The sequence below is a fragment of the Papaver somniferum genome, chromosome 9 (assembly GCF_003573695.1).
Source record: "Papaver somniferum cultivar HN1 chromosome 9, ASM357369v1, whole genome shotgun sequence".
In the NCBI taxonomy this organism is placed as follows: Eukaryota; Viridiplantae; Streptophyta; class Magnoliopsida; order Ranunculales; family Papaveraceae; genus Papaver; species Papaver somniferum.
Genome location: NC_039366.1, coordinates 178,411,903 through 178,428,602, shown reverse-complemented (window position 1 = coordinate 178,428,602; position 16,700 = coordinate 178,411,903). Strand labels below are relative to the sequence as shown.

At 38.7% G+C, this 16,700-nt stretch overlaps 1 pseudogene; it reads right to left on the bottom strand.

Annotated features, from left to right (window-relative positions):
- Window positions 1-1,865: 1,865 nt before the first annotated feature.
- On the bottom strand, window positions 1,866-4,674 carry LOC113313156 (annotated as a pseudogene).
- Window positions 4,675-16,700: the final 12,026 nt, after the last annotated feature.

Genomic DNA, 16,700 nt, shown 5'->3' with positions numbered 1-16,700 from the left:
GAGATTTAGCTTGTAAACTGGATCTCTCAGGGGGCATAGGCGTGGGTTTGTGATTGTGATTACAATTTTCAAAAGAATTATAAGCATTAGGTGGAGAAGTTGTAGGTGGTATTGATTATATTCTTTATGTTCGAGTGATCCTGGTGATCCGGATGAGTTTGTGATTGTGTAGATTGTAGCTATGATGTTTGTGATGTTCTTCACAATCGCCATTGAGACTGTTATTTATGTTGTTGAGACATTTGCATATGCAGTGATGATCTTGCTGATTGAGTTCCATTGTCGGTGGGAAATCCGATAGAAAATCCGTAGAAATCCGACCAAAACTAGCCGTTGAGGCACTAACAGACAGAGCAACGGTAAGAAAAGAGAGGTCGGAAAGAAAAAATTAAGTGAGTGGGAGAGAGAATGAGTCATACGATGAGAGAGACCACATGGATATAGATACAAAATGGAATCAAGTGAGTCAGAGAGAGAATGAGTCTGAAGCAAGAGTCACCATGGATGATTTTGGACTATGATGCAACTTTAGGGGCACAAGACTGATTTTGGTTCGATTGCATGTGTAACAATACCAATTTAGGTCACAGGGCACAGTTAACTGTAACATTTTTTCTTGTTGCAAAAACATAAACAACTTATTCTTCTACTTTCTTACGACTTCGGTTCGGATATTACACAATATCCAGTTCGGGGCTCCGGATCGTATGTTACGGAATGCCTCTGTTCCTCTATTCCAACAAATCCCCACCAACCACGTGTCTTATATTATAACTAGCACAGTAGGTGACATACTTGACTAATTTGATCGGATTTTCTTAGAGAAAAATTAGGAAAAAATATCAATCTCTTCCGCCCCTAGAATACTTCCCACAATCTTGCACAAAAAAAGAAAAGGAATCAAATGTTAGTGAATCCTCTTCCGTATCCGATCCATGACGATTGGTTACTTATCTCCCCTTCTTCATGAGTTTTGTCCTTTGAATTGATTTGTTAAGTTGCTGATACTTAGTTTTCTAGGTTTTGCACGCAAATGACTATGAAAATTTTGCAATATCTTGTCAGTTCGTAATCTAAATCTCTGCACAGCTTAAGACTGCAAAAATTCAACTGCAAGCATTGCTCGTCTACAGTTCAACACCAGTTACATTTTTCCAGCGGAGAAATTTCTTAAGGATGTATAAATGCAGCGATGCGGTAGACATTATCTGCCCTGCAACTTTTGCACATACACTGCAGTGACTGTTTTAGGATCAAAAAGCCATAGTAGAAACTTCGTAAATTTCCTATTTTACATAGTTTAAATTCAATCCTAAGTAGCATTTTTCAAAACAAAAATCTCTATCAATTTGTTCTACAGAACAAAAATCCATGAACAAAATCGAAACCCTAATTAGTGAGTTGTAAAGAAGAAGATGACGTTAAGGGAGTATGCACTACTGGTAGAAAAAAGATAAATGAAATATTTCCTAATTTTCCTCATAGATCCGTTAAACTAGTCAAAGTATAGCACGTCCAAATTTGGTAGTTATAATAAGAAACACAGGGCGATCGAGGATTGGGTGGAATAGAGGAACAGAGAAATTTTGTAACAGACGATCCGCAGCCTCAGTTCGGATGTGATTTCGAAGAGAAAGAAAAAAAGGCTACAACCACTTCGGATGTATCCATTTACACTCTTGGCCATAACACATATTTTGGGTCATAATTGCGGACAGGACTAGTTTAGGTCAAGAAAAAAGAGAGGAAGGGGTCACGGGGTCAAGTTTGCCTACTATTTCTTCTACATTAGTTCCAGCAACATTTTGTATTGCCATCACAATCCCAAACCAAAATGTTAGCAGACGGAAAATGTACCGTGAAAAATTCCTATTGATATTGCTATATTACTGACAGGTACATTAGTTCAAACTTCAAATTAGTTTCTCTATTCTTAAAAGAGAAAACAAAATTACATGAGCTCATTGAATTCACTGGTCATTATACCAATGATCCATCGTTTACAGTAAACTAGACTAATAACTAATAAGAATAGATTGAATATACTGTAGAAAAGGGACCTAAAACGATTAAGAATATACATTATTATTCTCAAGAACACATGATGAATGATTCAATTGTATTCTCCATTACTGTATCATGAAGCCAAAAGGCTTTTGGCTGGGGCAAGTAAAGCAAGGGCACTACGTTTAGGACTTAAGTATTTGTTGAACACCACCCTCAGCTTATCATCAGCTACCCCAGCATGGAAGCTCACCAATAACTTGGCACAATAACTGTGTAAAGTCAAAATAAAACAGATGAGTTTGTCTTTCTTTGGCAAAATCCTTCAATCATAACTGTGCACAGTGCAGTTATGTTGATCTAGTATGGAAAATGTAAATACAGAGACGAAGCATACATTAACTGAGATCCAGTGTAACCTGTCTTGTTCAAGGTGCAGCGTGCTGCATAGACTGCAGAGGCAGCCAACATCGATGGACGGAACATTACCACCGCGTACTGCATCAAACCCAATTCTGCCAAGAAAAAAGCCATGTTCTCCATCTGAAATCAAAGAAAATTAAGAATCAGAAACGAAGATACACAAAACTTCCAACAATCAAAAACAGTAAGAGAATGAGCATTACCTCCTTATCTGCCATGGCAGCTTTAACAAAACGTACAAGGAAAACATAAGGAGTAGGAACAGTTAAGGTCCATCCAAGCTTGGCCAAGATTGATTTCTCCATGCCTAGTATATGTTCTCTCGTATATGTTTTGTCAGAAATACAGACAAAGTCTTTTACCTACAAGAACAGCACCCAACCCAAATGAAGAAAATTATTCACTCAATCTTTTTAGACAATCAAGTTAAAAATGATACTGGTCAACCAAATGTTAGAATATATACTTCTGGCGCCAGATTTCTTCATATTTACTGGCAATGAGCATAGAACTGATGCCTAGCAACTGCAACTCCCTTCTCTGTGTAACATTGGTCGAAAGGTAACGATCAACAATATAGATTGTAAGATAAAGGGTTTCCGGGGCAAGTTCAAATTTGTTATGAACTTGTATCAACCAGTCTACAAGAATCATCCTCATCTTGGCATTAATTTGATTCTGTGAATCCATGTAGTCTGGAATTTGGCTTGAACTCTGTGTGACAAGATAGATACAAATTAAGTCTTGAGTGTATGATTTACAGATTAAAAACTGAGAAAGAAAACTAGTACTAAAGAGATATACCTCAGCGAGTTTGTAAAAATTATACAAATCCGTAGTCTGGAATTTGGCTTGAACTCTGTGTGACAAGATAGATACAAATTAAGTCTTGAGCGTATGATTTACAGATTAAAAACTGAGAAAGAAAACTAGTACTAAAGAGATATACCTCAGCGAGTTTGTAAAAATTATACAAATCTTCGACATACTCCACAGCTGCCAATTGATTATCAATATCTCCTGCATCAATGTCAACAATGTCCTTTGCTTTATCGGACAAACCACAGGCAACCTGAAATAGACAGAAACAGAAGCATTAATCAAATGGTCTCGTATAGAATCATAAGAAGGTGATACATGATAATAACAATTCTGACAATCAACCTTGCTACGAGCAGATAACACTGAAGTCATGGTTTGCACTTTCTTCTTCCTAGAAGATTTCTGGGTATTGGGTTTTTCCTTTTTTGCCTCTTCTGCATCTGCACCAATTACCGGCTCTTGTTTTGGTTTTCCAACAGCCTTCTTTGCAACAGGATTGGATACCTTTGTTTTCAGTACAACGGCTTTATCAGCAATTACAACTGGTTTCTGTAATAAAAGGAATCAACAAATGACATATTAACAAGAGATGGCACAATTAAAAATTCCATTCAAGAAACAGGCAAAAGGAGAGATCGCTCTATGTAGATGATTGTTACCTTATTCTTCTTCTCGGCATTAGCTTGTGCATTGGCGAGTAACACTGCACCAAATCTCCTAGTTGCAGGACGAGTAACCTGCTGCTGTTTCCCAGCATCACCACCTACTCGTTTAGCATCTAAGTTCCCAATATCTACAAGGGCTGCTCTCCTATTGTTTCCTTCCGCTGCTTTTGGCTTGAGTTTTCCAGCAAAAGCCCCATCTGTAAATTTTCATGAAAAGTCTTAACTAAGCAAGCAAACACAGATTTAAAGAAAACCCATTTTGATAACAAGAGATCAAAGGGTTTCTCAATCGACAACATATCCTGAAACAAAAATTACAAGTTTGGGCAAAATTCTCCCTTTCTTTATTCGATGCTATTAATTTCGATAAACCCTAAGGAATCAATTTAATAAAATCCAAACTAATGAAAAAGAGAAACACAATCAAAAGGAAGAAATCCAACGACCATGGATTTCATAAACGACAGGGGTTCTTCCTAAAACAACAAGATTTCAAGTATACATGAAAATTACAGATGAATCACATTATAACACAAGAAAATACTTCATCCAAAAGTTAAACAAATAAAAACCCACAAATTAGAAACAGAAAGAGAAAAGAATACCTCTTTGCCTCTCAGGAACAATCACTCTTGATGCCATTCTTTCAGATCTTGTTGCAATCTTTCTCTTTTTCTCTGTGATTTCTGTGTGTTCTTCTTCTGAGTCTTTACTCTCCCTGGTTATCTCTTTCTCTCTGCTAAATAAGATTAATTTGGGTGAATAAGAATAAGAAGGTATGCAACGGTCATATTTCGAGTTTGGAAAGTATAAATAGAATAGGTTTAAGCTAGGTTTGGGAAACGCGTTTGCAACACGTGCCTCGTTCAATGGCGGTGACCGCTTTCTACACGGAAAAAGTGTTAATGTTTGACAGTAAAAACGGTAACTGTTTGGATAAAAGAATGTTTTACAGTTAAAACTTTTTTTTTTTTTTGTGTAAGTTAAAATATCATTCAAAAAGCTAACGTTAGCAAATCTAATGTCCGGATGTGTGTGGCATTTGATACATCTACTTTCAAAGCCTCAATGATACAAAAAGGAGGATAGTTTGCCTAATTACAAGTTGTTTGAAAAGGATTTCAGTATTCATAGAAGGGGATTCTGAAGTAGCCATTTTTGAGAAGTGGTTGGTGAAGCATTCCTACAGTCATAACCACTGAAGATAACAAAAATCTCAATAGAATTCCTGAAGATGGTGAGGTCAAAGTTATTCTCTTCAGCATGGCCAAAGATAAAGCTCCAGGACCAGATGACTTCCCACCTAACTTCTTCTAAGCGAATTGGGATATTATAGGAGAGGACCTAGTTAAAATGGTCCAACATTTCTTCAAGTCAGGATACCTTCTCAAAGAAATGAACTCAACCTTCATATCCTTTTTACCCAAAATTGATAACCCTACTAGTCCCAGCCATTTCAGACCCATTAGCCTCTGCAACACCACTTACAAAATCATATCCAAACTGCTAGCCCAAAGAATGAAACCATATCTCAACAAAATCATATCTCCCTACCAATCTGCCTTCATACCAGGAAGACAAATAGCTGATAATATAGCCATTGCCCATGAAATTATTCACCACATGAGAACCAGAAGAGGTCTTAAAGGCAACAAAGGAAGTATGGGGATCAAGATTGATATGGCTAAAGCCTTTGACAGAGTGGAATGGAAGTTTCTTCATACAATTATGGTCAAAATTGGCTTCAATTCTGAATGGAGCAACAAGATTATGCAATGCATATCCACTACTTCTACTGTTGTCCTTCTAAATGGCTCCCCTGACAAATTCTTTAACCCTACTAGAGGACTCAGGCAAGGAGACCCCCTGTCTCCTTACCTGTTTCTTTTCTGCATGGAGGCACTTTCCAGAACCTTATCTCATGCTGAAGATTTGGGTCTCATCTCTGGAGTAAAAATTTGTAGAAATGCCCCATCCATAAATCATCTCCTCTTTGTTGATGATTGCATGGTTTTCTGTAAGGCAAACACTATTGAAGCACAGAATCTCAAGGATATCCTCAACATTTTTGGAGATATTTCTGGCCAACTCATCAACTTCAGCAAATCAGAAGCCTTCTTCAGCAAGGACACTGATCCAGCTCTTATGCCTATTATCTGCAAGCTGCTTGGAGTTCAAATTCTTCCTACACATGACAAGTATCTAGGCTCTCCTTTATTTACACATAGAAGCAAGATCCAATCTTTCAAACCAGGAGTGGATAAGATGAAGAGAAACCTGTCTAGCTGGAAGAATTCCCCACTGAACCCAGCTGGAAGAGAAGTTATAATAAAATCTGTCACCTCTACAACGAGCATCTATCAAATGAATTGTTTCAGAATCCCAAAGCAAACCTGTCAAGATATGAACAAACTACAAAGAGATTTCTTCTGGGGAAAGAACCTGGAAAACCCCACAGGCTACTACCCAAAAGCCTGGACAGCCATTTGCAAACCTAAGGAGCTTGGTGGATTAGGTTTTATGAATATGGAGCTTTTCAACAGTGCCATGATAACAAAAATAGGATGGAGATTGGAGCAGGATAAGGATTCTCTCTGGTACCAACTGATGAATGCCAAATATTTATTGGGAAGAAATGTTCTCAGCATGAACACCAAAGCTAAAGACGGAGACTCCTGGATATGGAAAGGGGTATTAGAAGGCATTCAGAACATTCAGCAACATTGTGAATGGAGAATAGGAAATGGCAACACAATAAAATTTTTGGAGAACTTCTGGATACCTACTTCAACTGACAAACTCATCAAACCTGCAAACTTCCCCAATGATATCCAACTGCTATCTCACCTAATGACAAATCAAAGGGAATGGAATATTCAGCTCATTCAGCAAATCTTTAGCTTTGACACTGCTAAAGTCATCATTAACCTTAATATTCACCCCAGAGAAGAAGACAGTATTCACTGGAATCTCAACAACACAGGAAAATTTTCTGTTAAAGCTCTATACAAAGCCAAAATAGAGAATCTCTATAGAAATGATCAAACAACAAAAGACTGGAGAGCTATATGAAAGTTGGAAGTGGCACCAGCTGTCAAAATCTTTCTCTGTAAATGTGCTCATGAAATTCTGCCAACAAATGCCAAAACTGCAAGCATTCTCCACTATATTGATCCCATATGCAAATTATGCAACTGTGGGGAGGAAACTATGACACACATGTTCCTCAACTGCGCTGCATCCACTGAAGTCTGGCAGCAAATGTTAGGTGGAAATCATGGCTTATTTGATCACCATACTGTTTTCATGGACTGGTTTAATGACTGGTTTCACAATGCAAACATCAGTCATAATGTCTGCATCTATGCAACCACTTTTTGGTTCATTTGGAAGGCTAGATGTGATCTAGTTTTCCAAAACATCTCTCCTAATGCTAAGAATACTACTCTCAGCATTCAACAACATCTTTGTGATTATAACAGAATTCACAAGTTACATTGCCATGCCTTGAATACTCAGGGGCATATCATTGAGAATGAATCCCATATAGCTACTCCTAGAACTCATGTTGGGATCCAACAACAAAAGTAGAGCTTTGGTTTCTTAATCAAAATCTGTACTATTCAGGATCCAAACACTTATCAGTTTTTCTCTGCCCTAAATATTACTGATTTTGCAGGCAACTATGTTGATAACAGAGGACACACAAGACAGTGGGGAGCAGAAGGAGCCACAGGAGGAGCAGACTTAGACTTTCAATGGGCGGAGGAAAAACAACACATGAACATAGAAATACATGCTGAAACAAGTGAAATCCTGGAGCACTTCAACACTCTCTACATCCAAGAAATCAAAGGAAGATTCAGTAGAAACTACCACAAGGAAAAACAGACATCGACTGAAGAATCCCTATTACATATCAAACCCGTAACTTTTGTTTTACTGGGTCTTAAACTGTTACATAGAACCCAAAATCTCCAAGCTTTGAATTTGGTTATAACTTGTAAGAACCTTAGCAGTGGGTCTAATGTTTTTCTAAACGATGACTACACTTGCATTATTAGCAATCTAAATCCTTAGGCTCTGCCTAAGTTTTCTTAAAAAAAAAAAGTTGTTTGAAAAGTCCTAGCTTCCTTTGCAAGAAGGTCAGCTGAATTGTTGGCAGTTCTTGGGATAAATAAAAACCTAAAAAATTAAAACAAAAGATAATCTCATACTTTACTTCATCCATAATAGTTTAATGTTGCCAAAATATAGAAGAAGGCTTCCCATTTAAATAGTCAAACAGGTTTTTGCAGTCGCCTTCTATGTTGAAATCTGTTAAGCCTTGCTCTCTCCCATTTTGTTGGGTGAATAAGTCATATTGCCTCTGCCTTTTCTGGAGATGCCGCTGTGAAAGGTCCTGCTTGGCCTTGCTCAAAAATCCATGTATCATTACACAAGATTATGACATAACCTACTGGACTATCAAAAGATAACCAAGTTGTATCATAATTAATCTTATGTTGTAAGCTATTTGGTAATTTCCAGATTGGCTTTTGATGGTCTCTGTGTCTAATTGATCCCATAGGATCGTTGATCTTGATGTTGTTCCAATAACATAAATGCCTTTGTATTTCTAGGGCTAATTGAGAGTTATTTTTATGTTTGTTTTCAAACACTCTGTCACATCTTTCCTTCCATATGAACCAGATTTTTGTCATGATAATCTCAATTGGTAAAATTTTGCTAGGTTCATCCATCCATGCTTTACAGATATCCAGAAAATAAGTGGTATGACTGAATTGTAATTCTGTTGGGTTTAGACTAAGAGCCCAAACTGACTATGCATAGAGACAGTGGAACAAAATGTGTTCTAGAGTTTCATTAGTATCACAACCTAGAGGGCATTTTGGAGAGATGTCTTTCATGAATCTAGCTAGTTTGAAATTAGTGGAAACTGCATCCTGAAAGCATTTCCATGTAAAGAGTTTAATTCGTTGAGAAAAATTTAGAGCCCACAGTTCTTTCTAGAAGGTATCAAGTAAACCTAGATTATGAGTATTGATAGTATTTTATGTTAATTTTTTATACATAGATTTCACTAAGAAGTTTCCTGAATTGGTTAGCAGCCATCTGAGTTTATCTGGTTTGAGGTTTGCCTTCCTATCAATGGCTATTATGATTTTACAAATTTTTCCTGCTATGTGATCAGGAAAGATGGATTGGATTAGGTTAACATTCCACTTTTTAGTGATGGGATCAATAAGATCCGCCACAAGTGTTAAATGAGTGTTTGTTATGTTCCTTAATTATTGTAAACTGAAATCTAGATTTGGTATCCATTTTTCCTCCCAAATGTTTATGTTAAGCCCATCTCCTACTTCCCAAATACTATTTTGTTCTATTAATTGGGTCCCTTTATGGATACATTTCCAAATTTAGGAACTGGTAGAATTGGGTTTTGATCTAAAAGCCGAGGTTTTCCTAAAAAAATTTGGTTTAAGTTGAGAAACCCATAAGGCTTTAGTTTCAGTTAAAAGTCTCCATGTTAATTTTGTTATCATTGCTAAATTGAATTTATCAGCATTTCTAAAACCTAATCCTCTTTTGTAAAGAGGTTTACATAGACAAGCACAGGATTTGGGATAATATCCTTTCCTATCAGATTCTTTCCGGCCAGAAGTCTCTTTGCAGTGCATCAATAGATTTTGTAATTTTTAACAGGGAGTATAAAACAACCCATATGATAAGTAGCATGTTGGCTAATACTGCCTTATTAAGAACCATTTTACTAGGTTGAGCTAAGAGTTTTCCTATTATTCCTTCAAAGAGCTTAATTTTAGATTTGTCTATAAAAAGGGGTGCACCTAGATAAGAATCTTTTAAGTCTATTTTTTTTATTATTTTAAGGAGTATTGAGATCATTCTTTGATGTTTAGGGTGTACTTTTTTACTAAAGAAAACTCCAGATTTGTTAAAGTTAATCATTTGACCTGAGGCTTTGCTAAGAAGTTTCTAATATTTGAATAACATTCTTCAAGGCCTGCTCTGATGAACATAAGACAACCATCAGCAAAGAAAAGATGGTATTCAGGGCTATTTTATGGTGTTATCTTGAAACAATGAATAACTTTCTCATTTTCTTTAATCAATAATTGTCTAGAGAGGATTTCCATGCAAATGATGAATAAATAGGGTGATAGAGGATCTCCATGTCTAAGACCTCTAGTTGGTTTGAAGAATCTCCAGGATTACTATTAAGGAGAACTGATATGGAATATATGGAAATGCACTGGAAAATTAAATTACAGAAAGTTTGATTAAGACCAAAAGCTTTAAGAGTTGGCATTAAGAATTCCCAGCTAACTCTCTCAAAGGCTTTTGAAATGTCAATTTTGATTCCCATACCCTTATGTTTAATCTTTTTTTTTTTGTTGAAAGAATGAATGATTTCCTGTGCTATGATAATATTGTTAGAAATTTGTCTCTTGGACAGGAAAGCTGCTTGAAAAGGGGATATTATGGAGTTTAGATGAGGTTTAATTCTATTGACTAGTAATTTTGAAGTTATTTTATAAACTGTGTTACAAAGTCCAATTGGTATGAACTGACTAGGGTTCTTAGGATTCCTAGTTTTAGGAATGAGGAAGAGAAAGGTTTTATTGAGATCAGGACTAAGTTCACCTGTTTGAAAGAAATGTTGGATAGTCAATGTGACTTGATCTCCCACTGTTTTCCAGTTTTGTTTGAAAAAACTAGATGGAAATCCAGCAGGGCCTGGAGATTTATTAGGTTTATGACTTTTCAAAGTCTTCAATATTTCCACGTTGGATTTTATTTGGGTTAATGTTTCATTATGTTCCTCGGATACACATGTCTGTATCTGTTGAAAAATAGTAGTGTCTTGGGATTGGTTTGAGGGATTAGCTGTGAAAAGATTATTAAAGTAATCAGCTAGGATTTTTTTCGTTTCGATTCCATCAAAAGTTATACCATTGTTATTGTTTAACATGCATTCTACTCGTATTCCATTTTCTTCTATTCAAATATTTTGTATGAAAGTCTTTTGTGCTTTTTTCACCTATTGTAACTAGATTGTCTCTGGATTGTTGTTTTGCTATCTCTTCTTGGGTAATGTTATAATGACCCGTCCCTCTACCGATATTGTCCCCACTTGGTGATGTTGTCTCCCTCCACCGATATTGTCCCCACTTAGCCACCGCGGTACTCCGGCAGTGTGGGGTTTTCGACTGGCATCGTTGCGCTAATCCAGCCGAAACTTCCCGGATGGTCACCCATCCCTGGATTACTCCCGCCCGAGCACTCTTAACTGCAGAGTTTTCTACCAACTCTGGAGCCAATTGTGCTGAAAAGGCCTCGGTGATATGAAAGGAAAAACCATTACTTATATTCCATTCAGCCAACCACTGCCGAAATCGGAGTATTACAATACCACCACCTTAAATTGGAGCGTCCTCGGCTCCAGAATATATTCAAGCCGAGATCTCCCATATTGTCCAGCGTGCCTTCCCACCCTCGGCAGGTGACCCGTCGTCGGCTCTGATACCATTTGTAATGACCCGTCCCTCCACTGATACTGTCCCCATTTAGCCACTGCGGCGGGCATCGCTGCGGTAATCCAGCAGAAACTTCCCGGATGGTCACAATAATACCCTGATACTCGGCAGTGGTTTTCCAAGTAGAATATAGGTAATGATTTGTCATTTTTAACACCGAGGCCTTTTCAGCATAATAAGCTCCAGAGTTGGCAGAAAACTCTACAGTTAAGCGTGCTCGGGAAGGAGTAATCCAGGGATGGGTGGCCATCCGGGAAGTTTCTGTTGGATTATCGAAGCGATGCCCGTTGAAAACCCCACACTACCGGATAACTGCAGTGGCTAAGTGGGGACAATATCGGTGGAGGGACGGGTCATTACGAATGGTATCAGACCTGACGACGGTTCACCTGCCAAGAGTGGGAAGGTACGCTGGACATGTTTGGTCCAGGTGCTTCTCATGAGAGGCAGAGAACGTCGGAGATTTGGGCTTGTATATAAATTTTGGAGCCGAGGACGGCTCTAATTTAAGGTGGTGGCATTGTAATACCCCGACATTCGGCAGTGGTTGGCCGAATAGAATATATGTAATGATTTGTCCTTTCCTAACACCGGGGTCTTTTCAGCATAATAGGCTCCAGTGTTGGCAGAAAACTCTGCAGTTAAGCGTGCTTCGGAAGGAGTAATCCAGAGATGGGTGACCATCCGGGAAGTTTCTGCTGGATTACCACAGTGATGCCCGTTGAAAACCCCACACTGCCGAATAACCGCAGTGGCTATGTGGGGACAGTATCGGTGGAGGGCGGGTCATTACAATCACCCATCCCTGGATTACTCCCGCCCGAGCACGCTTTACTTCAGAGTTTTCTGCCAACTATAGGGCCAATTGCGTTGAAAAGGTCTCGGTATAATGTAGACGTTTCTTATCTCCTGTGAGAGCAGTATCTGGAATAATCCCCCGGTATACTCCCCCACCGTGGCACAAGCGAACGACCCCTGGTTGTACCCCAGCTAACACCGATATTGTTCCCACTTTCCTATTGCGGTTATCCAGCAGTATGGGATTTTTAACGGCACTACTGCGGTCATCCAGCAGTGTGGGATTTTTAACGGCACTACTGCGGTCATCCAGCAGATCTTCCCGAGAGGTCACCTATCTTGTGACTACTCACGGGCGAGCACGCTTAACTGGGAAGTTTTTCCCACAACTCAGTCAAGTGAACCCATCAGGCCTCGGTATAATGTAGACGTTTCTTGTCTACTGTGAGAGCAGTATCTGGCATAATCGCCCAGCATACTCCCCCACCCGGGCACAAGCGAAAGACCCCTGGTTGTATCCCATCTAACACCAACATTGTTCCCACTTACCCACTGCGGTTATCCAGCAGTGTGGGATTTTTAACGACACTACTGCGTCCATCCAGCAGCAACTTCCCGAGAGGTCACCCATCATATGACTACTTCCGTCCGAGCACGCTTAACCGAGAATTTTTTCCTACAACTCAGTCAAGTGAACCTATCAGGTCTCGGTATAATGTAGATGTTCCTTGCCTCTTGTGAGACCAGTATCTGACATAACCTACAAGCATACTATCCCACCAGAGTGCAAGCAGCCTGTCCCCAGTTGTATCCCAACTAACACCGATATTGTTCCCACTTACCCACTGCGATTATCCAACAATGTGGAATTTTTAACGGCACTACCACGGTTATCCAGCAACAGCTTCCCGAGATGTCACACATCCTGTGACTACTCCCGGCCGAGCACGCTTAGCTAAGAAGTTTTTCCCACAACTCAGTCAAGTGAACCCATCAGGCCTCAGTGTTAGGAAATGACAAATCACTACTTATATTCCATTCGGCCAACCACTGACGACCTTAAACTAGAGCCGTCCTCGGCTCCAGAATATATACAAGCCCAGATCTCCGATGCTCCCTACCCCTCACGAGAATCACCTGGAACAACCCCGTCCAGCGTACCTTCCCACTCTCGGTAGGTGAACCATCGTCGACTCTGATACCATTTGTAATAACCCGTCCCTCCATCGATACTGTCCCCATTTAGCCACTGCAGACTGCGGTTATCCGGCAGTGTGGGGTTTTCAACGGGCATCGCTGCGGTAATCCAGTACCAACTTCCCGGGAGTCACCTATCCCTGGATTACTTCCGCCCGAGCACGCTTAATTGCATAGTTTCATGTCAACTCTAGAGCCAATTTTGCTGAAGAAGCCTCGGTGTTAAGAAAGGACAAACCATTACTTATATTCTATTCGGCCAACTACTGCCAAATATTGGGGTATTAAAATACCACCACCTTAAATTGGAGCCGTCCCCGACTCCAAAATATATTATCAAGCCCAGATCTCTGACGTTCCCTTCCCCTCATGAGAAACACCTGGACCAATATCGTCCAGCGTACCCTCGGCAGGTGACCCATCATCGGCTCTGACACCATTTGTAATGACCCGTCCCTCCATTGATATTGTCCCCACTTGTCCAGTGCGGTTATCCGACAATATGGGATTTTCAACGGGCATCGCTGCGGTAATCCAACAGAAACTTCCAGGATGGTCACCCATCCCTGGATTACTCCCGCCCGAGAACGCTTAACTGCATAGTTTTTGTAGGATCAGAATCTCGCAACAATTATGTCTCAGCGAAATTATCAATGGTACAGCACAATAGCGTCGCAGAACAATTTCAAAAACGACGTCAGCAAGGATCATGAGAAAGATGTGATAGTCCTGCGAAAATATGAGAGCTTGCGAAATTAACATTTGTAAGGTTGCGAGAATGTCGCAAACCATATCCGAAAATAAAGGATAGATTAGCTGTTATCCACTATGTATTTCCTTATAAATATTCATTCGAGTTGTGAAGGAGGGAGAGATCTTTTTTGAGTAAGAAACAAGTAAATAGGAGAGAGAAAGTTCAGAGCATATATCATTCTTGACTTCTTATCTTTCTTGTAAGAATATTAAAAAATTAATCAATAAGATTAAGAGTGTAAACCTAAAAATGAGTTGATCAACAATGAAATCATATGAGGGGTGTAGTGTAGGATTTCCTGCAACTACATAATGGCGCTAGAAATAGGGAGGAGTTGAAGATTATTTTGGAAAAAGCTAAAGATTGATATTGAGATTTGTGAAAATTTAAAGTGATTGATTAAGAATTTTTCATAATTTCTTGCAATACTGTTAGCATTGAAGAAATGACTAGAAGAAGAAATACATCCGAACAACCGACTACTATTAGAAGAAGCAAAAGAATTGCTGGAAGAGAAAGAAGTGAAATGGGAGAATCTACTAGAATGAGAAATAATAGAGAAAATCTAATTCAATCGCCAATTCAACAAACACTAGTTCAAGAGAGGAATACAGATTATGACAGAGTGAGCGTACATACTTGGCGATCAAATTCAGCAGAAGAAATAGAAGAAGAGCAACAAAATAGAAATTATAGACAGGAAGAGAGAAATCAAGAAGTAGATGAAGGAATAATTCATGGAGATGAGGAAATTGGAGCGTTAGAAACATTGAGGCGAAGAATACATGAAGAAAGAAGAGCTGAGGCAGAAGAACGTGCGAATTTAACAAGGCAAAATCACGAATTAAGGATGGAGAATATAAGACTGCAGAATAGAAGATCGAGAAGTATCACAAAATCATATTCAAGATCGACTAGAAGAGAAATGAGGCGAAATTCACCCACAATCAATGCTGGAAATAATATTCAAGAAGAAACATCAAATCCTAATGAAGAATATCGCGAAAATAGAGAAAGAACTGATAATCGTTACATTCCACAAAATGAAACTTTTGATGATGGGAAAATTGGAGGAAATCAAGAGAACAGGCAAAATTAGAGACAAAATAACCAAGATGGCGAAGGAAATCAAGAGGAAGGAAGAAGAATTTTACATGTGAGGGAAACTCAAAGAAATCAACAAACAATTGAAGAAGAAATTGAAAGACATAATGCTGAACAAGAACATTTAATCTGCGAACGTGAAAGATTGAGAGCGAAAATGGAAGAACAAGAGCTTCAGGAGACAATTCGCCAGAACAATCATGACAATCGAGAAAGAAGGCGTATACAAAACCGGAATAACGATAATCTCAATGAAGAGTATGATAGAGTAAATAGAATGGTTGAAAGACAGCGAATTGAATTGATAAGAAATAAACAAAATTATGGAGGGGAAAATGAACGACATCATCATTTGCGAATTCAAGATAGAGATGAGGAAGAGAATCGCAGAAGAAGACGAGATGAGAATAATGAAGAAGAGATAAAAAAAATCGCAAGAGAAGATAGACGTGAACGCAGAAGAAGAGAAGCAAAATTAAAGAGACCAATGGGTCAAGATTCAGGTGTAAATAAACAAATCTTGAAAGAATTAGAAGAAATGAGAGGAATGCTAAATAACAGAGGAGAAGTAGGTAGAAGACAATTGGATGAAGCAATAGAAGAAGTTGCGAATATTCCATTTACAAGGGAAGTACAATTAGGAGGAATACCACCGAAATGCAATTTGCCCGCATTAACCAGCATTTTCGATGGAACAACTTGTGCAATTCAGCACATTAAAGCATATGTGAGGTGCATGTTACAATGGGAGAATCATGATGCGGTATTGTGCAAATATTTCGCATCCAGCTTAACAGGAGAAGCGTTAAAATAGTTTGAAGGTTTACCAAAGAATACAATAACCTCCTTCAATCATTTGCAGACCACATTCTTGGGAGCATATATAAGTAATAATTCCTCACGACCTGGTATAGAAGATGTGTTTGGATTAAAACAAAGGATTGGCAAAATTTTGAAACACTTGACTAAAAGATGGAGAACTATGTGTAGCGAAATGGCTGGCCGTGTAGATGAGAGATATCTCATATTATCATTTATCAATGCTATGTTTGCAACAAACCTGTTGTATGTCCAAATTTTCAGAGTCAAGAATACGATTACAATGACTAAATTGCGAGAACTTCAAGAAGAATACATTGCTTTAGAGGAAAGACAAAATGAAATGGAATCATATCCGGTTGCGAACACCAGCTCACAAACGGCGAATGCAAGCTTATTACCCAAGCTAATAAACACAGTGGCGAATACTTCGCAAGTACAACAAGAAAAGGTGACAGGTAACAATCAGCAGAAGTTGGTAGCTATGGGGAGCCGAGATCAAGAAGAGTATGAAAGAGAAAGAAATTTCTACAATCGTGGAGTAAATAACAAGAT